A 24,289-nucleotide genomic window follows, 5' to 3' on the forward strand; every position below is an offset into this window, starting at 1 on the left:
GTGAATCTTTTGAAAGTCTGCTCGGAAACAACGCAGAAGTTGTTTGAGCGCTGTAGGGAAAAAAAATTAAGATTATAACACGCTCGCAATCTAACATTTCAGAGATTCCAGAGTCTAGCGGAATCACAGAACAGGGTCGCCATGTGTAATATTGTTACTTTAATTTTGTTATCCTGAGATCGGTGCTAATAGACAATAAAAGCTGGGTTAAAAGCCGTGATCTGTCTGGGGACGTTAACCGTGGATTACTGGGCAACTGTTTCATCAGATATTTAGCAGACTAACATTAATGATAATCTTTTAATAGTTATACAAAACCGGTAAAATATACACTCCTGGAAATTGAAATAAGAACACCGTGAATTCATTGTCCCAGGAAGGAGAAACTTTATTGACACATTCCTGGGGTCAGATGCATCACATGATCACACTGACAGAACCACAGGCACATAGACACAGGTAACAGAGCATGCACAATGTCGGCACTAGTACAGTGTATATCCACCTTTCGCAGCCATGCAGGCTGCTATTCTCCCATGGAGACGAACGTAGAGATGCTGGATGTAGTCCTGTGGAGCGGCTTGCCATGCCATTTCCACCTGACGCCTCAGTTGGACGAGCGTTCGTGCTGGACGTGCAGACCGCGTGAGACGAACCTTCATCCAGTCCCAAACATGCTCAATGGGGGACAGATCCGGAGATCTTGCTGGCCAGGGTAGTTGACTTACACCTTCTAGAGCACGTTGGGTGGCACGGGATGCATGCGGACGTGCATTGTCCTGTTGGAACAGCAAGTTCCCTTGCCGGTCTAGGAATGGTAGAACGATGGGTTCGATGACGGTTTGGATGTACCGTGCACTATTCAGTGTCCCCTCGACGATCACCAGTGGTGTACGGCCAGTGTAGGAGATCGCTCCCCACACCATAATGCCGGGTGTTGGCCCTGTGTGCCTCGGTCGTATGCAGTCCTGATTGTGGCGCTCACCTGCACGGCGCCAAACACGCATACGACCATCATTGGCACCAAGGCAGAAGCGACTCTCATCGCTGAAGACGACACGTCTCCATTCGTCCCTCCATTCACGCCTGTCGCGACACCACTGGAGGCGGGCTGCACGATGTTGGGGCGTGAGCGGAAGACGGCCTAACGGTGTGCGGGACCGTAGCCCAGCTTCATGGAGACGGTTGCGAATGGTCGTCGCCTATACCCCAGGAGCAACAGTGTCCCTAATTTGCTGGGAAGTGGCGGTGCGGTCCCCTACGGCACTGCGTAGGATCCTACGGTCTTGGCGTGCATCCGTGCGTCGCTGCGGTCCGGTCCCAGGTCGACGGGCACGTGCACCTTCCGCCGACCACTGGCGACAACATCGATGTACTGTGGAGACCTCACGCCCCACGTGTTGAGCAATTCGGCGGTACGTCCACCCGGCCTCCCGCATGCCCACTATACGCCCTCGCTCAAAGTCCGTCAACTGCACATACGGTTCACGTCCACGCTGTCGCGGCATGCTACCAGTGTTAAAGACTGCGATGGAGCTCCGTATGCCACGGCAAACTGGCTGACACTGACGGCGGCGGTGCACAAATGCTGCGCAGCTAGCGCCATTCGACGGCCAACACCGCGGTTCCTGGTGTGTCCGCTGTGCCGTGCGTGTGATCATTGCTTGTACAGCCCTCTCGCAGTGTCCGGAGCAAGTATGGTGGGTCTGACACACCGGTATCAATGTGTTCGTTTTTCCATTTCTAGGAGTGTATATATATAAAAAGGAGAATTTAAATAAAAAGAAAGAAATCAGTTTATACTTGGAAATTTATTTTAAGATTGTTCATTGAAATTTCAGCATATTATACGTGAGTTATAACTGAGCTGGTGCCTTATTTACGATTGAAAAGAATGTGAGATTGTAATCTTACGGAACACATAAAATATGGAGCCAAGATTTGGGAAACTGCATACAACACTCCATTCATAAAATAACACACGAAGAACATTGAAACATAAGCAAGAAGAAATTAACCACAACCAACAGATTCAGTTTTTACCCAAAGAAATTACGTTCATACCACAATCCTGTCCGTCATGTAATTACCACACACTGGTATACTAAATTCATATTAACTCTTTGTGAAGTCTTCGCAAAAAGAATAGCTGAGGGCTACTTTGATGATTACACCACATGCTCCACGTGGTCAACTTGGTTTACACAAAGCGTACAACTCCACAATAATTTTGATAATTAAAATACATTAGATCGAAAAGCAATTGACAAAAGAAAAACCTTGAACTGGTTACTAACGTCTTACTATTAACCTGATGGGTCAAACAGTTATATAAGCACGTGGTACTGGTCTCGCAAAGTACACCCCACGTGGGTTGAACATAAAGAAAAGCATAAAGAAAAGTTGCTATATTAAAAAAATATTCTCAAGACGAGACGTTATAATCTCACGCACATTCGGATTTAAGATTGATGAACTTAGTTAGAGTTACTGATCAACACGTGGTTCCACTTTACTCACAAAGTAGTAACAAAGCAACTACCGAAAAATAATCTGAACTTCACACGATAATTACACTGCGCTGCAATTTAAGATAACATCGGATATTTTAGACCTAAACCCGAAATAAAAGTGATTAAATTTTCAGTTAGGCCGAACTTAAGAAATCCATTGTCCTACGGGCTTAACAGACACGCGCTTAGCCGGAGATCTTACCACTTCAGACGCTCGCCACGGCCACCCTGCAACTGCCCTACTTCCGAGCGTGCTTCCTGAGGGGTGGCTCACAAAGACCAACGGAAGTGGCCAGAGGGGCAGCTTCCTATACCAACATGACAACGGACGGACAGGACCATACTAAGAATAGAAACCTCTTTGCTTTTAGGAAGCGTAGCTACCTGTTCCGACGTTGGTCCTACTGTTCTCTAGCAGACAGCCTTGTCTGCTACCCTCAAGCATGCAACTAGAAATACATATGCTCATTCATCCTCTCACACAAAAGGGAAGGGGGCTGACAGTATCTTATCATATACAGTATATAAAAGAAAGCGGATGTAGGTTCCGTATGAGACTGTGTGACATGAATTACATATAAGAATTACATATAAACTGTGCTTTAAAGTGTAGTAGTGTGACAGATCGTTCTTGTTTATGTGTAAAAGTAACACGTTCCACTGCTCAGTCTCCTCCCAGATAGTCAGAAACGCCACAGTACATTTAGAAGAGGAATTTATTCCATAAATGGCAACAGATTTAAGAAATTAAACATGAAAGGACTCCAACAGAGACCTTTCAATTCTACAACCAAAAGAATTGTAAATGAAAGAGGCGATGGTGGCCTCAGTCTGATTTCACTATACTATGTCTGAGGTTACTACACTTTACAATGAACAACATGCATCGTAATTTTACTCATTACTATATTCTGTCCTCTGCACTTGCATAAAAGAAAACTGGTATTCTCCTTTTACATGTATACAAAGTTCGACTTAACAATTGCAAGCAGTCTTGCCTTGGGTAGACGTGTCGGTGCTGGTGGTGAGATGCACGTGGCTAACGCAGCTCTTCACGCCTCATGCCCTTAATGGCGGCTGGAACTATGAGCTGTAGCACTCGTATAAGCTACTGCACGTCCGCCATAAAATCTGGGCACAGGAACTCTTACAATCAGCCCCAGTGGCATAGAAGCGGCTTCAACAACCATTCGTCACGTTTCACTCCAAAAACGGCGACGATATTCACCTCTTCGCTGTTGCACAATCACTTTTGCATGAGCACAGTTACGCACGTCCGATCACGTCAACACTCCCCAGGCCATTCCCTTGTTCAGTCGCTGTGTCTCCAGCTACCCCTAGCTACGCTCGTATCACCAAGAGTGGGGGCGTTCCCCTACCACCTTTTTACCGAAATCATTTAGTATTTAAGAATATTTATATTTACTACCCTGGAGTCCATACCAGTCATAATAATTTACTACTAGCGTTTTACAACATTAAATTATACAGTAATAACTTATAATTACCAAGAAAAAGAATACATTTGACTCTGAGAGCTTAGTGCATTGTCTGACAGCGCTAATTCCCAGTTTCGCCAATAGATGGCATCAGGGTGCACTCCCTGGCAGTCTCACACAAGCGCGCCCGTTTCAGACGCGCGGGCTCCAAATTACTGTCAGCCCACCATCATTTCAGTTCCGTTACATGGTCTTCCACTCCTATTGCACACTCTTGGTTGTTGTACACATTGCATGTTTCCCTTTTTTCCTATAGCTTATCTTCATTTTTCTCAAAATTTCGAACATCTTGCAGCATCTGACATTGACGAACGTGTCTTGAATTTTCTTCAGTTTTGCTTCCGTTACCAAACGTAACGTGAGAACTGCCTCTCTGGTGCCTTTACCTTTCCTGAAGCCAAACTGATCGTCATGTAACAGATCTTCAAATTTCGTTTCCATTCTTTTGTTTATTCTTCTTCTCAACAACTTGAGTGCGTGACCAGTTAAGCTAGCTGTGCGTTAATTCTCGCACTTGTCACCTCTTTCCGTCTTCGGAATTGTATGGATGATGTTCTTCCGAAAGTCTGATGGTGTACTTCAGACGTTCTACACGTTAACGTGACTACTCGTTTTGTTACCACTTTTCCCAGTTAACTTAGCAATTCTGAGGAATGTTATCTTTCCCTTCTGCCTTGTTTAATCTCAAGTTCTTCTTGAGCTCTTTAAGTTCTAATGATGGATCTTCTGTGTCATCCTATCGACTCCTTCTTGTAACATGTTATCAGACAAGGCCTTCTCCTCATAGAGACGTTCTATATACTCTTTCCATCCATCCGCTCTCTCTTCTCTATTTAACGAGGTAATTACCACTGCACTCTTAATGTTAACGAACTAGCTTTTAATTTTACCGAAACTTATTTTGACTTTTCTCTATGGTGACTTGATCCTTCCGGCAATAATTTCTTTTTCAATTTCTTCACTTTTTAATGCAGCCATTTCGTCATAGCTTCCCTGTACTTCAGATTTATTTCATTCATATGAAATGGAAATGAAGTCCCATGCTTCTTTACAGAGCGTAGGGGAACGATGCGGGAGACCCGCACCGCCTTACTAGGCAAGGTCCTAATGGAGGTGGTTTGCCGTTGCCTTCCTCCGACCGTAATGGGGATGAATGATGATGATGAAGACGACACAACAACACCCAGTCATCTCGAGGCAGGAAAAATCCCTGACCCCGCCGGGAATCGAACCCGGGACCCCGTGCTCGGGAAGCGAGAACACCACAGCGAGACCACGAGGGGCGGACATTTCATTCATAAGTGGCTTGTATTTCTGTATTCCTGAACTTCCCTGAACAATTTTGTACTGCCCACTTTCGTCGCTCAACTGAATTATTTTTTCTGTTTTCCATGGTTTCTTCGGAGCTACCTTTCTAGTACAACCATGGTTTCTTCGGATCTACTTACCTTGTATCTATGTTTTCCTTTCCAACATCTGTGACTGCCCTTTCTAGAGTTGGCCATTCCTGTTCAACTGAACTGCTTACTAAACTATTCATTGTCGCTTTATCTATAGCCTCAAAGAATTTTAAGCGTATGTCTTCATTTATTAATAGTGCCGTATCTCATTCTTTTGCGCACTGATTCTTTATGTCCAGTCTCCTAAACTTCAACCTATTCTTCATCATTACTGAATTGTGATGTTAGTCTATGTCTGCTCTTGTGTATGACTTACATTCCACTACCTGATTTAGGAATCTCTGCCTGTCCATGATATACTCTCACTGGAATCTTCCTTCATCTCCCTGAATTTCCAAGTACACCTCCTCCTCTTCTGATTGTTGAACAGAGTATTCGGTATTCCTAGCTCAGATTTACTTCAGAACTCAATTAGTCTCTCTCCTCTCTCCTTCGTCCTATCAGGACCTTATTCTCCAGTAATCCTTTCTTCTACTCCTTCCCCTACAACCACATCTCTAATCGCCATAACTATTAGATTTTCATCTCCCTTTACGTACTGAGTTACGTCTCGAACATCATATTCAGTATCACACCAACACGGCTGTGAATGCAGTACGTACCTACACATGAAGCAAAACGGTAATTTATTGTCCCAACTCACATCTTACCTATAGCAACACACTGCTGACCATTAAAATTGGAACATCAGGAAAGGCAGCAAATAGTGTAGTTTTACTTATTGTGTCTACACAGTCTGGTAGGAATAACACATGATTAAATTCCTGGATGATCAGAATGTATAAACAGTTCGAAATTTAGTACACATAACTACCACCTGGGACAACACCAATGGATCTCAACCTGCTGAGAGGTGACAGGTAAGGATTTCTTCTTAGGGAAAATCAATCTCCTACTGCAGATTTAAACTGAGCACGCAGTAACGGCGAACACTTGTATTACATCAAACCACACTGGCACCGCCAGTCGCGCTCATACGAATCACTAGTCGGCAAAAACTGGTAAGCTGAACACATGAAACACAATACCCACACGAGAGTACAGAACAGGTGGCCGATTTTATAATCAAATTAACCTCTCTTTTGACGACTTTGGTGTGTTACAGGCACTCTGAGGCTGCTGCTGCCTTATGAGATATCGTCGGTGTCCAGATATAACTATAACGCCACTCCCCTAACATTTACTAACAATCACACATGGACTACCGCTACTGCCTCAAATTTGCCAGCAGCTGTACTACCCGCCCTGAGTGCAATCATGTGTTAACTAGCACTGCCCCCTCCCCCCCCCCTTTCCTACTACCATTATCATTGTTACTGCGCAACTATAAAATGAAACAGGATTTTCATTCAAAAAAATGGTTCAAATGGCTCTGAGCACTATGGGACTTAACATCTATGGTCATCAGTCCCCTAGAACGTAGAACTACTTAAACCTAACTAACCTAAGGACAGCACACAACACCCAGCCATCACGAGGCAGAGAAAATCCCTGACCCCGCCGGGAATCGAACCCGGGAACCCGGGCGTGGGAAGCGAGAACGCTACCGCACGACCACGAGATGCGGGCGATTTTCATTCATCACATTCATTTTTCAAACGACGCAAGACAAATGGTATTTAGTTTTTGTAGTTGTTTTATTAAACAGCGAACTAGTCAATTAGTAAGACAACTGGTATCGTTTGTCCGCAGCTCGTGGTCGTGCGGTAGCGTTCTCGCTTCCTGCACCCGGGTTCTCGGGTTCGATACCCGGTGGGGTCAGGGATTTTCTCTGCCTCGTGATGACTGGGTGTTGTGTGATGTCCTTAGGTTAGTTAGGTTTAAGTAGTTCTATGTTCTAGGTGACTGAAGACCATAGAAGTTAAGTCCCATAATGCTCAGAGCCATTTGAACCATTTTTTTTGAACTGGTATTGTTTATTTGTAACTACCTTGTTTATAGAAAGACGAAGCAATTCTAATTGCATCGCGAGTGCTGCCTACACTTCCATCCCAGAAAAGAATTCTAGAAAGCTAATTATCCACATTTGGACAGACATGTTTCCTCTGCATCAATACTCCCCCTATCGACACATGATTCCATCACACCAAGCACCCCTATCTTAAATCAATCAAAATTAAAAATATTTAGACCTATTATTTGTAGATCACATCATTGCTGTACTCTTTATTTCTAGACTGACAGAAATTTGAAGACTTTAGGCTGCCATCGTTTTGGGTCTGCCCACAGCCGCTAATAGTAATAACTATGACAATAATAGTAATAATAATAATAATTCAGTGTAAGCCCTACAGCAGAGTAGTAGCCATTACAGTTTTTGTTGTGTTGTGGTGTAAATTATTTCGTTTGTTGTTGAGAAGTGAATGTTGAAGTAATTTACTGCGTAGTGCGGTAACTGCCTCAAAGTCGGAGAAGGCATTTTTCGTGAGATATTTAGAGATATGTGATGCATAACTGTTAGTATTCGAGTAAAATTTTATTATTGGTAACTTATGTCATTATTATTACTGTCTTAAGCAACAGTGATAATATAAAGGAAGGCTTCCGCGACCATAGTCACAGTCACCAAAATCTTTCTAGATTTGTGACCACATTATCAATATGCAAAACTACCGACGTTGCGGTCACTGCTGCAAGTGGCCTGCTTCAGAAGAAGGTCACAAACCCAGAAACGTTTTATTCAATATTGATAACAGTAATGATCATCTAAAAATAATTTAGTTTCGTAACCGAAATGCAAGAGAACCCTTCAGTTTTTATCGTTTGTACTTCGCATTCAACCCCTTCAGGGGGTGGGGGTGGGGGTGGGGGTGGGGGGAATTACTCCCAGGTTGAGAAACACTGGTATACCATCTCTCCCTGATGGGACCGTATTAATAGGTGATTTCACCCAAAAGTTAGGACGTCACATAGCCGCTCCTTGATTAGCATACTAACCAGTTCTGCAGAGGTGACAGTAGGGCCCAACCTCTTCTGTAGGTCATCTGATAATGTGAGCATGATAGGATTTAAAAAATAAAATAAAATAAATTAAAAATTGGAGGCGTACGTCATTCCATGCTGCTTCAGATCTATTCCAGATTTGAGTTCTGAGAGCGTTTGTGGACCGGCGGCGTACCCATCACTTGGCAACCCATGACCAAATGTTGTCAGTGGGAGATTTGGAGAACGTGGCAGTAGAACACGCTTTCTATCAAGGCAGGTCAGTAGCGCACGGGTAACATCTTGAAAAATAACGTCACTCAGACCTCGAAGTTAGGACGAAGTCAATAGCCTAAACACGTCAGAACCTTAACGTCTACTGTCCAAATTACTTGCTATACTAACCAGCAGTAGTTGTGTTGTGTACTCAGTGACACTCCACATCACCCTAGATGCTGGGCCTCCCCAACGATAAAACTAAAACTAAACTCTGCCCGCACAGGCCATGAAGGCCCAACAGTACCCATCGGCTGCCGTGTCATCCTCAGCCCACAGGCGTCACTTGATGAGGATATTGTGGTCAGCACACTCCTCTCCTGGCCGTATGTCAGTTTACGAGGCCGGAGCCGCTACTTCTCAGTCAAGTAGCTCCTCAGTTGGCCTCACGAGGGCTGACTGTACCCCGTTTGCTAACAGCGCTCCGCAGACCGGGTGGTCACCCATCCAAGTGCTAGCCCAGCCCAACAGCCCTTAATGTAGGTGATCTGACTGGAACCGGTGTTACCACTGCTGCGAGCCATTGGTCCCTCCACAACGATGACGAAAGCAATATGGCAACATTCGTTCTCCATGGCTCCTCCACACACAACGACATCCATCGCAATGCTGCACACAGGAACATGACTTGTCTGAAAACAGTACATGGTGTCATTCCCCCGTCCGTGCCGTAGCTGGATACACCTCACAACTCTTTAAACTGATGCGTCAAGGGAATCCGCAATAATGATCGCCGTGCTGATAGTCGATTGTATCGCAGATATCGACGCTTCTCGGTGTTGATATTTGTCTGGCTACAAATAAACCCATTGCCTGACTCAAGGTACGTGACGTGGCCTTACTGTACTTCAAGGCCGAATGAACAGCACGTCTAGTCCTCTCGCTCACTAGTCTCGTGGAGATCTAAAGTTTTTGCGTAACACTGAGTAGTGCCCAACTGAACTCATCGATTCCATATTCACACGATAAATCGCCGTCCCGACAGCCCACGAGCGTTTTGCTGTCGCGTTACGACGAGTGTTGGCAGATATTTCTCCTTCTTACACAAGGAATAACGCGATGTTCTCACAACAAACAACTTTCGAATGAGATTTGTGAAAGAAACCCATTGCACAGTGCTGCATCCTGCTACTAGTGCATATGAGTGTGAGTCCGCCGAGTTTATGTCGCCGCGTGTTTGTACTTGAACCAACCGCCAAACTCTATCAATGAGGCCTGGCCACAAGAGGCTTCCCCTCCAAAGTCCGTCCACACCTACTGCTGCACTGACTGGGATGCCTACCTGGAATCCATTGCCTCACATGTCGAAAGCCACCCCCTCACCTTTCACCATCCCACTGACATCACCCATGTCTCTTCCTTCCTTCAGAAGACCATCACTTACACTGTGGTGGCCCGTGTTCCTACCAAACTCATCCACTCTCACTTCCCTATGCTTCCTCCACAGGCTATCCTTCTTCTTCGTGAATCCCTCAGGCTCTAGCTCCTTCCTCCGCATCTATGACTGGCATACACTGATCTGCCACCATCAACTACAGCAACACATCAGGAAATTCCTTATTGCCAAGAATCGCCAAGACTGGCGCCAGACATGCACACACCTCAACTCCAACCCTCTGTCAACTACTCCAAGTACTGGTCAGCCTTCCACTGCCTTCCACTGCCATCCCACATTGCCCTATCCTCGACGACAATCGCCCCTTCCCTGACAACCTCTGTAAGGCTAACCATTTTGCTTCCCACCTATCCACAATCTTCTCCATTCCTGACAATCCCCATTTTGATTACTCCCTCTTCCCCACCGTCCTTGACCACACTGATGCCACTGTCCCACTGCTCGCCTCTAGTTACCAGTACTTGGATTGGTTACGCCCCTCAGACATCAACACACCCATCACTGCACACGACGTCACACTCGTCCTCCACTCCAAACGCAACACCATCCCTGGTCACGACGGTGTCACCTACTGCCACCTCAAGGAATCCTCCTCCATCCTTCCTGGCTGTCCTTCTCTACACTGGCTTTTACCAGGACCTGTGGAAGACTTCCCGTGTCCTGTTGTTCCCAAAACAGAAGAAACCCCCCTCTGACACCTCTTCTTATCTTCCCATCTGCCTCACCTCCATGTTAACTAAGCGAGACCATCCTCTCCTGCCCTATTCACCGCCACCTTAACCAGCACCACCTCCTTCCCCTTACCCAGTGTTGTTTCTGGCTCTAATTTTCAGCTGACGACCAGCTCCTTAACCTTAACAATCTTCTTTCCATCCAGCTTAACTGCTGTCACTACACTATCTTTGTTTCCCTTGACCACCAGAACACCTATGACCGTGTCTGGCATCCCAGACTACTCTTCAAACTCCAGACCTATGCTCTCCCTATCAATTTTGTCCATCCCATTGCTTCTTTCCTCTCCCATCATCCCTCCTATGTCACTATCCACAATTCCAACTCCCGTACTTTCTATTCCTCCATCAGCGTGCCCCAAGGCTCAGTCCTTTCCTGTCTCCTTCATCTCCTGTATACTGCTAGTATGCCCAAATCTCCCCTGCCTATTCATCTCCTCCAATTTTCTGATGACACGTCCTTCCTGGCTCTTTGTCCTACCCTTCAATGGCCCCAACGTACTCCCCAAACCCTCCTTGACCAGTTGGTGTAACCAGTGGTTCCTTCATATCAACGACCCCAAGTCCCAGGTGATCATCATAGGCCACACCAACCACTCTTTCCATCTCCATGATTTCTACCTAACCATTTATGGTCGTCCTATCCACCTCACTGCTTCCCTAAGATATCTTGGCGTTATTCTTGACCGCCATCTCACCTGGCTCTCCGTCTCCTGACAATCGAACACAAAGCCAACAACAGTGTCTACCTCCTGAAACTCCTGTCTGGCCAGACATTGGGACTGCATCCTTCCACTGTCCTTCCCACCTACAAATACTTGATCCATCACATCCTTTGTTATGCCAGTGTCACTTGGACTTCTGCTCCCCTCCCAGGTTCTATAAAGCCCTCCAGATCCAAAAAACGCCATGCACTCCGCCTTCCCTTTTGTATACGCTTCTGTCCCCCATCCGCATCCTCTGTGATCTCATCCCCTTCCACCAGTTCCTTCTTTTCCTTGAACACATCCGCACCCTGCATATCATCCACTGACTCGATCTCCCTCACCCCCCTGGTGTCCACCTTCCTCTCCACCTGCACCCCATTACTACGACTTTACCATTGTGTCCCACCCTCTTTCCATCTCCACACCCTCCACCTCCTTTCCCACCACAACTTCCAGCACCTACCCCTCCCCGATGATGAGCTTCGCCAAGACATCTACCGCTCCTACCAACTCTATCCCCACCTTCCCCCTACTCCTCAGGGCTCCCTCCCCTACTGTTCCCCTGAGCGGTTTTTCTCCCTCCTCCACTCCATCCCTCTCCCATGCCCCCCTTCTGTGTCTCTGCACTCCTTGCTGCCTTGTCTTCCCTCTTCGTCTCCTGCCCTGCCCATTCCTTGTCTCTTGGTGCACCACCTGCCCACTATTTTTCCTCTTCCTCCCACTCCCCAGGGCCCCCATCACACCTTCCTCCCCTCTTTTTCCCCTCCTCTTTAGCCTCCAGTCCCTCGTCAGGTCCCTACTAGAGGTTCTTATTCTTCATGATTGCTCTGTCGTTTCCAGTGGTTTTTAAGTGTCTTGCTCGTGTGATTTTTATACTGTGGCCAACTTTTAACTTTTGCTTACCTCCAGTGTTTTTTATGTGCACTTTAAATTGCCAGCTGTGTTCTTTTAACTTTATGTCGACTTTTTAACTGTTCCCCAGAGCATGTCCCCGTCTTAATGTATATTTTAACTCCAATCTTCTCCATTTACTGTGTTTTTTTATGTCCCTCTATTTATCCCATTTTTATGTAAGAGTTCCCCTTTCTGTATTTTTGTAAGGCCATTTGGCTAAAGAGCGGTGGACTGTGCCGCTGCCAGCCCTCCCCTGCCCCATATTACAATTAAGAAGAAAAAACTGGCTCATTCTCACTATGTTCAAAATGGTTCAAATGGCTCTGAGCACTATGGGACTTAACATCTATGGTCATCAGTCCCCTAGAACTTAGAACTACTTAAACCTAACTAACCTAAGGACATCACACAACACCCAGTCATCACGAGGCAGAGAAAATCCCTGACCCCGCCGGGAATCGAACCCGGGAACCCGGGTGTGGGAAGCGAGAACGCTACCGCACGACCACGAGCTGCGGACCTCAATATGTTCCTTTAGTTTGTACCACTCTCTTAAGTTGTTCTGGGTATCAGTTATGTTGATTCTACTGTGAGATTCTTTTGTTTTGTTATGTGTGGAGTCCTGAGAGGCCTATTTCCATTATTGTTCAAAGGGTTATGAATATAAGCATATTTGTGTTGCTTGGACCCATTTCGTATATTACTTGGCTGCTACACGACTGGCGACGATTTTGGAACACTTTCTGCATGTGCAGTTTTGAGTGCTGTTTCATCAGGTTTAGTCATTATGGACGCCGTGGTACCGGAGCTGATTGAACAGCTTACTTTGGTAGTGACCACTTTGTTGGCTTCCATTAACAGGCAGGGTACCATAACATCAGTCTACCTACCCACTTTTCCTCTGTATGACGATTCAGCCGAGAATTGAGAAGCTTGCGAAAAAAGACAGCATTTTTTAGCTTCCGGTGTGACAGACTCAGATATGTGCAAACACCTATTTCTATCGTGGATTTTACCAAGGTGTGTCATTTACTGTCAGCTTACCTCTTTACAAGATCCGACAGTTCCTACTTTTGATCACATGTGCAGCTAGCATCACAAACAAACGCGTGTCAGAATGGCACGAGAAGAATTCTACCGATGCCACAAGAACACAAACCAATCGTACAGGGCTTGGGCAGCCAAATATCACGACCTTAACCGTAAGTGTCTGTTCGTTATTGATGCCCGTAATGACTCTCATGCAGGCTCTATGATTTGCGACACAATTACCTGTTTAGCTCCGGACGAGGAAGTGTGCCAGTAAGCCTTACTCAGTGAAAACGCTTTGGCAGAAATTTTCCAAATAGGACAATATTTTGAAGTTTCTCGGGCAGGGGGTGACCAAATTGAAGCGTGGAGCGATTTGTCAATAGTGTCTCAAGATGCGCCGAATAGGACGACAGATAGCCTGCTCGAGGACGCGACAGTGGCGGCGGTAAGCATGCGGTCCCAGCACCGAGCACACCAAAGCCGGCCCAAGTAGCCGCGACCGCCACAGAGCCAACGTCACCGTTCTCTGTTGCCATCTTACCTTTCTGTTTTGTCAAGTAAGAGCGTTCGGCGTCCCCTAAGCGCTGGGCTATTTGTAATGCTTGCCAGAAGAAAGATCACATCGCCTCTGTGTGTCGTTCACTGAAGGTTGCTCAGGATATGGACATGAACGTCAATTGTGTGACTCCAATGTTTGTGATTTCTCCCGAGTTGTTCATCCAGGTAACTGTTTTTCGCCAAGTGCTCCCGCTACAGGTCGTCACAGGCTCCGCAGTGACATTACTGAATTCACAAACCTATGTGAGATTAGGACCGCCGCCATTGAAGCTGTTCAGTTATAACAAAAAGAATGTTGCGCTGTTGAGACAATTTATGGCATCAACCTCGTAAAAGTCAGTGTTTTTTTTCCATTACATTTTTGGTGGTTGCTGATACAAGTATTGAGAACTTACTAGGAATGGACGCTTTTCAGGTATTTGGATTTTCTATCACTGACACAGTTCATGTTGTGTTCTATCAGGTACCGTATTCTCAAATGGAAACACTGTGTGAGGAGTTTTTGGAAGGTACAGGGTGTGCAGCGAATTTTTCTGCTCATATTTCTTTGAAATCCACGGCTCGGTCTCGTTTTCGTCGTGCGCGTCCTATTCCTGTCGCCCAGAAAGATCAAGTGAAAGCAGAATTGGACTAATTTCAGTATCCAGGGGTGGTGTAACCTCTTAAGTGAATGGTCGTCTGCACTGGTTGTGCCGGCCGAAGTGGCCGTGCGGTTAAAGGCGCTGCAGTCTGGAACCGCAGGACCACTACGGTCGCAGGTTCGAATCCTGCCTCGGGCATGGATGTTTGTGATGTCCTTAGGTTAGTTAGGTTTAACTAGTTCTAAGTTCTAGGGGACTAATGACCTCAGCAGTTGAGTCCCATAGTGCTCAGAGCCATTTGAACCATTTGAACCACTGGTTGTACTTCGGGAAAACGTCGCCTCTGTGGTAACTTCAGTACTATTGTCAACGAACGGTCTTTGTTTTTTGTCTTAAAATCTGTAGGCTTACGTTGTAACCCCGAGAAATCTCAGCTTTTTCAACGTTGTATTGTTTCTTTGAGATATGAGGTCTCCCAGGATGGGGTTCACCCCCTGCCAGACCACATCTCCACTACTATATCTATGACTCGCCCCTCATCCAAGAAGGACTGTCAGGCCTTTCTAGGGAAGATAGCCTAGTACCATAAATATCTGCCAGGGGCGGCCACATTGGCACACCTGTTACTTGCCTTGTTACACAAGAATGTACTTTTGTGCTGGATCCCAGATTGCGAACCTGCTTTTCACATGTTGAAATCCAAACTACTCTCGGACCAGCATATAGTTTTGGCAACTGACGGCTCACAGCATGGCCATGGCGCGGTCCTAGCGCACCGATGTACCGATGGCTCTGTACGACTTGTTGTTTTCGCGTCTTAATCTCTCACTCTGCCCCAGCAGCGTTACTTTCAGGTGGAATAAGAGGCTCTTGCCATAGTGTATGCTCTGCAGAAATTTCATGTCTTTTTTTTCTTTTTTTGGCTCCAAGTTTCCCCTTATTACTAACTACAAACTCTTGGTTTCCTTGCTTAACCCTCACACTTCCTTGCCTGACAAGGCAGCACACCACCTACAACGCTGGGGACGCCTTGTCGCGCCTTCATGTGAGTCCTGATCCCAACTTTGACCGTGAAGAATTGATTTTCTTCCATTTTGATACCGAAATGCAAGTCGCAGTCTAGGGTTTCCTAATTACGAGCTCACGCATAGCAGGTGTTGTCGCCGCCAACCCACTTTTCCGCCAGATGGTTTGATCTGTTCAACAGGGCTGGCCAGATAAACCATCACGTCGGGCTTGGGGCCCCTTCTGCAGAACTAAGTTTTCTTTCAGTATCGCTTCTATGTTTTTGACGGTATTTTGCTGTTGTCCACGGAGGTCTGTCTCCAGAGTATTCAATCCCATTGCATTACGACGCGAGGTTTTACGCCTTCTCCTCGAGGGCCATTGGGGAGTTATACACATGAACTGTTAGGTAGGAGACATGTACTTTGGCCAGGGATTGATGTCGAAATTGCCGGTTTTGCAGCATTTTCTCAGCAATATTCTCGACAACAGGCTGCTCCAAAGGCGTCCCTGTCCACCCGGCCCACTCCATTCACGTAAACCCCTTCTTGAATTCCTAGTGGCACTTGGTTGTGGGTACATTTTCCCGGTTTCCTTACATTCTCCTGTGTATGTCGACATTGGCTGAGGCCACATTTCGTACGCTTTTGAGAGTTTTTTTCTATTGAGGTGTTGCCTTGTACCTTAGTTTCCGATAATGGACCCTAGTTCGTTTCTCACACCTTCCAATTGTTTTGTTCCCATTACAACATTTGTCATGTTTCCGCCATTCTGGCCTCATTCAAATGTAGAGGCGAAACCGCTTGTGTGTTCATTCAAGTCCAAGATGAGAAAGTTTTTTGTGGATTATTCACCGGCCAGTAGCCACGCATGCTCCTCCACGTTCTGTGGCCTGCGCTGCACCTGCTGTGGTCTGGTTCGTCCGGTTGCTTCGCTCTTTGATCGACGGTGTTGGCACGAGAGTTTACACACCGGCCCAAATGGATACCAGCCACCGTGGTCCGCCGCAGGTGACACCGACATCCGTACGGCCGAAGCGCTGGTGGCGCAACGCTTTGATCAGTTGCGACCCCGCTCACCGCCAGAAGCTAGCGGTCCGCGGGTGCGGCCAACACCGACTCAAAGCAAGGCCCCGCCGCTTGTTCGTGACGTCACGTCAGCTAGGCACGGCCAACGCCAGGTCTGTTGCAGGCATACTCATAATGGTGGTGTCTCCCTCTCTGACACAGGAAAATGTGAAACTATTGGCGGTAGTTGACTAACACACATTGTTCTGAGAGATTTCTGTAATCAATTAATTGTGCAATTCATTAAACTTCTTAACAAATAGTGTACTCCTGAACTTAAATTTCCACCTGTTTTAAGGATTGACAAACAAAAACAACTTCATGGTCCAGCAGCAACAGAATTCGTGCTTTTTTACCTTATTTGTAAATCTGAGGAAGTTACTTTTGTACTGGGTTGCTTTTACAAGAAATTGTGAACATGTTGGTGCTCTTCTTTAGGTATCTTGGTTGACTATGGGGTGAGGAGCACTGAAAGTTAATGAAATATCTTGCGATTGTACACGTTTGGGGATGGGGTGGGGGACAGAAGAAGAGGCAAAAGAGAGATACTTGTTTTCTCAAACAAAATTTTTTTATCTTATAAAGTTTCTCCTTTCAGTTGCAAGAGGGAAATATTTATCTTTTCTAATGTGCATGTTTAAAAATGTTTAAGCTCAACAGTATTTTCGATGTATGAAGCTATTTTGCTTCCTGTTTAGAATTCCTTTCATTGAAAACGACTGTAATCTAATGACTGGCAACAGTTGGACATTTACATATGTAAATTAGTTCACATTTCCAGTGACGATGTCAAACATAATACATAAAAGAAACGAGTTCATTGTAAGGGGGGTTGGGGTAAGTTTCGATAGCAAAATGGACCAAGTAAACATAGTTACTTGAATGTAAAATTTCCGAAGATTGCTATGGGGCAAAGCAGCTTCTCATATTGATCTACGTTTGTTTCGACAGGATTCAGTAATACAGAACTATGATCTTCATTTGTATCTTTACGATAGTAAGAAAACCTTTCACCTAAATAAAACTGCGGAATCCAAAACAATACCAAACAGTCTGTCCAAAAATAAGAGATTTATAGTGATAAGCACTCCCAGGCATTTCTGCCTGCAAGAGACCTGGCGTTCGCCGTGCCTAGCTGACGTGACGACACCAACAAGCGCCGAGGCCTTCCTTTGAGTCGGTGCGGCTCCCGTTGCCGCAGCCCGGCCCGCTGCCGTCCGTCTCTAGTCTGTCGCATGGAGGCGCTCCGTCCCATTGGCTGCCTCCTTCACGTGCGACGCCCTGGGGTTCCTGCTTCCTGGAGCAGGTAGCTGGTCTGACTCCGACCTCGGGTCCGTTGCCGCAGCCTGCTGTTCCGGTCTGGTCGCCTCCACGAGCCCTCTTGCCGTCATCGCCTGAGCGATGTTGCGGCGCTATGCTCCAGTGCTCGATACACAGAACAACTGTTCGTCCGGCCCCCGCCTTCGGCAGCGGCTGCCGCCGCTCCGCATCCGATGGATGAGATTCTCGTCGGGCTGCCGGCGTCTCCTCTGTCGCCTGGGCGCCCTCTTGACACGAGGGATAGGTGAGCTGTATCTTGCTGCTAGTTCGAGTGAGTGTGCCCAGTGGAGTGATGCCGCGAGTGTGTACTTAAATCAACTGCCAACTGTATCAACGCGGGCCGGCCACCACAGGCCGTCTGCAGGAATCTTGCGCGCGGGACGGTCTCCGCCGCTCCGTCTACCGGCGACACGCCCCTGTATACACGCGGAGCAGCCCTGACTCTCCATATGTTCTTTTAGTTTGTTCCACTCACATCAGTTGTTCTGTGTATCGCTTATGTTGCACCTTCTGTATGATCCTTTTGTCTTGTTACGTGTGGAGCCACGAGATTCTTATTTCTGTGATTGTTCAGAGGTTTATGGATGAAGCCATACTTGTGTTGAAACTTCCTGGCAGATTAAAACTGTGTGCCCGACCGAGACTCGAACTCAGGACCTTTCGCAGGAGAGCTCCTGTAAAGTTTGGAAGGTAGGAGACGAGGTACTGCCAGAAGTAAAGCTGTGAGTACCGGGCATGAGTCGTGCTTCGGTAGCTCAGTTGGTAGAGCACTTGCCCGCAGAAGGCAAAGGTCCCGAGTTCGAGTCTCGGTCGGGTACACAGTTTTAATCTGCCAGGAAGTTTCATATCAGCGCACACTCCGCTGCAGAGTGAAAATCTCATTCTGGAAACATCCCCTAGGCTGTGGCTAAGCCATGTCTCCGCAATATCCTTTCTTTCAGGAGTGCTAGTTCTGCAAGTTTCGCAGGAGAGCTTCTGTAAAGTTTGGAAGGTAGGAGACGAGGTACTGGCAGAAGTAAAGCTGTGAGTACCGGGCGTGAGTCGTGCTTCGGTAGCTCAGTTGGTAGAGCACTTGCCCGCGGTAGGCAAAGGTCCCGAGTTCGAGTCTCGGTCGGGCACACAGTTTTAATCTGCCAGGAAGTTTCATATCAGCGCACACTCCGCTGCAGAGTGAAAATCTCATTCTGCATGCTTGTGTTACTTGGATAGGTTTCGTGTATTACTTGGTTGCTACACACAGTCATATATACAGAACATAATTGTTTCTTCTACCTTCTTTGACCCTTTTCACCGAAATTATAATCATTTCCATATCGAAACCGCAATTTTAATCACCAGCAGTTTCGTATTTCACCCATCATTCATAAAATTTTCATTGATTCACGCTTGTGGCGAGTTAGTGATCTGTGCTGCTGGTCCATAGGTGGAATCTTCGGTGATTGTAACGAAGGGATAGGGGCAGATGCGTTGAACTAGAGGTGCGCATGTGCGGTTAGAGCTCTATGGCTGCAGTGCTCTTTGAGCGGTAACAAGTGGTAGTGCTTTGCTCTGCAAGCAGGGTGAGTGCGGTACTCTCAATAAGAACGGTTCACAAGGAAAACTCCCCATCTAACCCTCTACACATTTAATGGTAAGACAGCCCATTGGACAGCCCGCCAAAAACTGAACATAGTCAAACACTGAAACAGGGAGAGGGTGTACTGAACTGTGAAAAAACAAGCAAAATAGAAACATTGAATGGTCCACGCTCAAGATTTGTAGCGCCGAGCATATTCGGATATTTGTGGCATCGTGGTTTTGTGGTCACGGTGATGGACTCCGAAAGGAGGAACCCATGTTCAAATCTCCCTCGTGCTCCATACTTCTTTTTTCACAAAATTATGAACTATCCATTGGGCCATTGACGTGTCTGCTCACCGTACAAAAATTTTTTGTCTGTGTCGTGCTGTAACGTCTGCAACAGCTAGGTGTATGGAATAAATCTCTACATGTAAGTACCTCCTATTTGTTCTGTACAGGTATCAAATAACATAACTCCTGTGTTGCTCTTTGGAAATTTTGACTCCTAAATTTCTTTGTTGTAACATAGTTCACAATCATTTATTTATTGTTTTCATTTCTGTGAGGGCTCTAGGCCGGATCTCGCCTGCTCTCACTATTCATTACATTTACTTGCGACCGTAATATATTGTTGACATATCCGCTTACTGTAAAAGTTTTAGTTACAAGACAATTAGATAGGATTTAAATTTATCAAATCTGTCAATACAGTATCGATTTGTTGGCTCATCTGCCGATAGTATGCCTTTGGTCACATTCATATTAAAAATTATAAGCTTTTCCGATACTTAAAAAACCTTTCATATACATAGTGGGAGAAAATGACAAAAAATAAAAGAATTAAAAAGTTTGACCCGAAAAGTATTTCATACCACTCAAGATGGGCAAACCAACTTACGTGATCTCAGGACCGATGATTTAAGGTGGGAAATGATGTTTATGTTGATCCCTACTCCAGTTTTCTGTACAGGCTGCGGAACTCCCGGAACCGAGGTGATGCAAAACATTTTTGATGTGTGTAATTCCTTCAGCATCATCAGATTTAATTCGACTACATTCCATTATCCTCGTTTTGCTTTTGTTGATGTTCATCTTATATAATTTTTTCAAGACGCTGTCTATTCCGTTCAACTGCCCGTCCAAGTCCTTTCCTGTCTTTGACAGAATTACAGTCTCGTTGGCAAACCTCAAAGTTTTTATTTCTTCTCCATGGATTTTAATACCTACTTCGAATTTTTCTTTTGTTTCCTTCACTGGTTGCTCAATATGCAGATTGAATAACATCGGGGATAGGTTAAAACCCTGTCTCACTCCCTTCTCAACCACTGCTTCCCTTTCGTGCCCCTAGACTCTTATAACTGTTATCTGGTGTTTGTACAAATTGTACATAGCCTTTCGCTCCCTGTATTTGACCCCTGTCACCCTCAGAATTTGAAAGAGAGTATTCCAGTCAACATGGTCAAAAGCTTTCTCTGAGCTTACAAATGCTAGAAACGTAGGTTTGTCTTTCCTTAATCTATCTTCTAAGATAAGTCGTAGAGTCAGTATTGCCACACGTGTTCCAACATTTTTATGGAATCCAAACTGATCTTCCCCGAGGTCGGCTTCTACCAGTTTTTCCATTCGTCTGTACATAATTCGTATAAGTATTTTGCAGCCGTGACTTATTAAACCTTCATTATACTGTGTTTAGATACTAACCATCATGGAATGCGCCTCTTGTTAGGGTGATGAGTATAAGAAGACCTTTATGGTACCTACCTATTATAGGAACTTTTCTTCTTTGAATAGTTTTGCATTGCTTCCCTAGCAGCAACAGTTCGGCGCCAATATTAGTACTAATAAAAAAAAATGTGGGAAAAGGAAGTAAGTAGTGGAATATTAAGGTTCAAGTCTTAGCACAGAATGTAAACAAGTGTCACAAACGTCACGTAGCTGTTTTTCGTTTGATGATGAGCTCACGCTCTGTACGCTATGCCCACTCCATATAGTTTCTTCTTTGTGGTTTCAAACTATTGTACTGCCGCAATTAATAACTAGCGAGTCTATATCTGTGGTGTATTTGCTACATAAAATCGTGTATTTTTCTCTGACAAATTTCGACCTTGTAATGTGGTACAGGCAATTTCTTGACATCATGTAGAAGTTAAATACCTTTGATTGTTACCTTTAAATGTAAATAATTTTTCATGGTTTTAAATCGGAATAAAGGCGCTAGAAAACTATTTTAGCTCTATTACAGTAACAAAGGAGATGATGAACATTTTTTCAGGTATGGAGGATGGAATAAAAAGATATACAAAACACATTATTCTAAGAAAATAAAGTAACTGTTATTAATAAATCGTCAAGTGCACAATAGAAAAATTGGAAGTCATCATTTTTCTAGTTTCTACATGGCTTCTTATTTATAAGACAACTTACTTAGTAAGGTGCGAGAAACTTTATACAGGCAAAGTAGTTGGACAAAGTTAGCAGAACTTTAAGGAATATCGAGACCGAATCTGTTATGTCTTCAGAAACGAGTCCACAAGAGAACAGTGCTAGACTTCATTTTTAGACTTCACTTCCAGTCCATCACAAGTTGAGTTCACTGTGCGTAAGCAGACGTGCGGTTAAGCGCGGAAGACAGAAGTCGACCCAGGGAGATTCCTCCAGCTGCTGGCAGCTCCCTGGGCCAAAGGACAGGCAAGCTGGGTGTCTCCGCAGTCCCAGCGAAGAACCATTGGCTCTGGGGGGGCTGAATGCAACTGTAAAGAAAAGACAAAAAGCGTATGAGTATCGAACAAAATGACCATTGAGCAAAATGAACACTGAGCAAATCTCATTTCTCCTCTAACAGCTACTTTTGACGTTGATAAATAAAATCTGATTTTCTTCGTAAGATTAAATGAAAGAAGGATACTTTATTTTAAACCATTTAAATAAGCACACCTCTCAAAGTAAGGAGCCAAAACGATCGCTTAAGACTTATTTATTCTCCATTAGATGCCAGCTTAGTGTATTATAACAATGTTACTGACAATACTGTTACTCTACACTCAACAAGTACATCTGTCGGATAATGGTCACAATAATAAGGTCATTAACAATGATGATTATTTATCCCAAAGAAGCACACACACACACACACACACACACACACACACACACACACACACACACACACACACGGACGCATGCACGCGCTCTGTCATATAGCCTGAGATAACACATTTATTTCAGAGTTTTAACAACAAGCATGGCGATGGCGGAACAGATGACTGTCATTGCATCAGGTTGATATTAGATTCATATTATATTCTTGGATCATGGAGGTGCGAGGTAATGAAGGGCAATTTCTTACAAAACAAAAATAAGAACTGTTGGAAAACTGAGTTTATTGATCACCAAACATCCTAATGCTATCACTCTATAATACATACCTCTTACCTACAATGCACTTGATTGGGAATATAGTTTGTGTGAGTTCTGGAAATATAGTATCTAACCAGGCAGTTAACTTTCATATACACAAGAACAGTTTCTATATTCACATTGCTGCAGCTTTGGTCATTATCTGGCTACGCGAGAAAAAATTGGCAATTAAAGTAACAACGGTACTGGAAGCTATCAAAACTGGAAACAAGGGAGAGAGCGGGTAACAACGAGATAGTTCGAAGATTTAATGACAGATGGTTCTGAGTACACTGCTAGACAGTATCTATTGCATGCTGTGGCTTTCTTCAAACTGATACTGAATTTTGTAAATGACCTACTAGTTGCCTTCGCTTGTACGAGTACTTACGTGTACAACCGACTCTTCTAATTTCGTCGGTGTGGCCTTTTTCAAGTGGTGTGGTTGCGATTTAGCACACATCACAGCATACATGGAAGATTCCTTTAAAAGTTTTGATGTGATTACAGGTCAGATTTTTTAATGTTTTGTCATGTGGTAAAGCACACTTGACAGAGCTGGTTGTATAAATAAATAATTTTACAGTCTAAGGCGACCTTGATGTCATTTACAAAATTTTATATGACTATGAAAGCCGACAACGAGAAATTTATCAGTTGATACTAAAGTGATTCGACGTCTGTGTGGCGCAGATCACAGTACATCGATGAATGCGCCCTTGGTCCTTATAATTTTAACCTTCACTCCAGAATTCCAGTTTCCAGTAGCAACGCGCATGTTACTCCAGGCTCTAGTAGGAGCATCATGGAAACGTTGTCTCCTAGAATTTCCTGACCCAGCCGTCAGCCATGAAATATTTATGGGCTACGGATAATGACCGCTCTGAACCAGTACACACAATAAAAATTACGTGAGCATAGCACGGGCAGTATGTATGGTTGCTTCGGACAGAACGGTATATCTACACCCCATCGACAACAGCAGAGTGACGTGGTCTCTCAGAGTGATCACGAAACGTGTGGCACAGCAACAACACTGGGTGTTCCACCAGTTACCAGCTGGTGGTGTATATCTATAGAGAGGCACTAACGGGCTCGTCGAACTTGGTGTCACCTTTCAATGACATCATCATCATCAGCTCTACCGCAATATAAAGACAGCCCGGTTGCTAGCTATTGAATGCCACTCTTCCACTTGTAGAGGCTACATCGATTCTCTCACCTGTGTTCCATCCACATGAAGTCGTAGCTCCATCAGGCACACACAGAATAATGACTAATCTGCGAGAATGAATTTTTCTCCGTCCAGCGGAGTGTCCGCTGTTTTGAAACTTGCAGACAGATCTAGACTGTTCCGGACGCGAAAACGAAC

General features: G+C 45.1%; 1 protein-coding gene across 1 annotated transcript in view; it reads right to left on the reverse strand.

The window, feature by feature from the left end:
* Positions 1-21,872: 21,872 nt before the first annotated feature.
* LOC126176788 (uncharacterized) overlaps positions 21,873-24,289 on the reverse strand; it is a 142,934-nt gene continuing 140,517 nt past the window's right edge. Inside the window, exon 2 of the mRNA XM_049923960.1 lies at positions 21,873-22,271. The gene's annotated coding sequence lies outside the window, so the exon portion shown is untranslated. The remainder of the gene's footprint in view (positions 22,272-24,289) is intronic.

Source organism: Schistocerca cancellata, chromosome 3 (assembly GCF_023864275.1).
Source record: "Schistocerca cancellata isolate TAMUIC-IGC-003103 chromosome 3, iqSchCanc2.1, whole genome shotgun sequence".
Lineage (NCBI taxonomy): Eukaryota > Metazoa > Arthropoda > Insecta > Orthoptera > Acrididae > Schistocerca > Schistocerca cancellata.